The sequence below is a fragment of the Propithecus coquereli genome, unplaced genomic scaffold (genome assembly GCF_000956105.1).
Source record: "Propithecus coquereli isolate 6110/MARCELLA unplaced genomic scaffold, Pcoq_1.0 Scaffold247, whole genome shotgun sequence".
Lineage (NCBI taxonomy): Eukaryota > Metazoa > Chordata > Mammalia > Primates > Indriidae > Propithecus > Propithecus coquereli.
In genome coordinates this window covers 3,838,894-3,840,362 of record NW_012148030.1, presented here as the reverse complement: position 1 = coordinate 3,840,362, position 1,469 = coordinate 3,838,894, and the positions used below count along the sequence as shown (strand labels likewise).

General features: G+C 32.2%; 1 protein-coding gene across 1 annotated transcript in view; it reads left to right on the top strand.

The window, feature by feature from the left end:
- Positions 1 to 1,469, top strand: part of MED30 (mediator complex subunit 30) — a 27,622-nt gene that overhangs the window by 13,532 nt on the left and 12,621 nt on the right. The gene's annotated exons all lie outside the window — the stretch shown is intronic.

Below are 1,469 nucleotides of genomic sequence, written 5' to 3'. Positions count from 1 at the left end.
TTGATAGTAATAAGTGACTATATCATAATAAAGAACTTACAGGAGGAAATTAGAAGGGGATTGAGAACTTTTAATTTAGGTCTTGATAAATAACTGCTGTTTAGTAGTCCAGACAGATGAGACATTCATTTACTAAGAAGTGTTATATGTTTCTCTTGATAACATATATATTAATTAATAATGTGTTCTGATTTTTATTTTTCTCTGTAATAAGGGTACTTTTTATAAAATACAATGAAATATGAATGTAAATAAAACACCATTGTAACAATAACTTTGACTTCAGAGTACCACACATGTAACATAAACATATTAATAGTTCTTTACCATAGCGGATTTTATAATATTTGGGAAAAATAAAGCTGTGTAAATTCAGAAAGATACTTTTTCTAAATATATATTTCATTTTACTTTTAATTATTCTAAATTCCTCTTTTTTCTTCCAATTTGATGGCTTAGAAATAACTTATCCTTGATTTTTTAAAAAAAGACCTTTCATATAATCAGAATATGGTAATACTTCAAGCATGTGTAATCAAAAAAATCTTACTAGCTCTTGACCTAGAGTTTTGTGAATTTTAAATGAAGGTGTAATTGATACAAAGGATGTGATGTATAAAAGGACTTGTTTCTCCACGTGAGGATTTAGCTCTCCTTACCCTGTCTCTCCTGAACCCACCTACATAATTTCCCCACAAAACCTTTCAGTACAGTAATATCATGATTGAGGTTCAATAAATATTCTGTGTTCACATAATTATGGCTTCATAAATATTGTTTATTGCTAAGCCACATAATAAACCAGAGTTACATTTCCTTGGTTGAAAAATTTTTTGTTTTCCTTGAGTTAATAATCACCTCCTTAATTTTCTAGAATCTTAATTGGTTTTTTATGCATCTATGGCAGCATCTCAGTATTGTTTTCTGCCTTTCCACCAGTGAAAGTCATCAGGCAATTTCTTGGTTTTCACTCTGCCCTCCCAACTCCTCTTTTCTCTTGCTAGGTCTAGATCTCTAGATGGAATGCTCTTTGTGCCTGCTGTGTGGCTATTGCCTGGGGCTTTCCTTCACCTCTTCTGTTGGTTTTACTTTTTCCTTATCTTATCATTTTTCACTTTCTTGGTTTTCTCCCTTGTTGGTAATATACATATGTCAGTGGCTTCTTTAGAAGGAATGCAGAGACTTAAGTTTTGAGTGCTCACATATCTGAGCACTTGATAATCTGGATGGCTATAAAATTTCTACTTTATGAATTATTTTCCCTAAGAAATTTGAAGGCATTCCTCCATGATCTTCTATTAATAGTATAGGGTTTGGCAAACTTCTTCATAAAGGACCAGATAGATAGTCAATATTTTAGGCTTTGTGGGACACATACGGTCTCTGTTGCAACGTAAAAGCCATCCTTAGCTTTCGGGCCTTAAAAAACAGGTCATGCACATATAAGAATAACATCTATTGGATGTTGG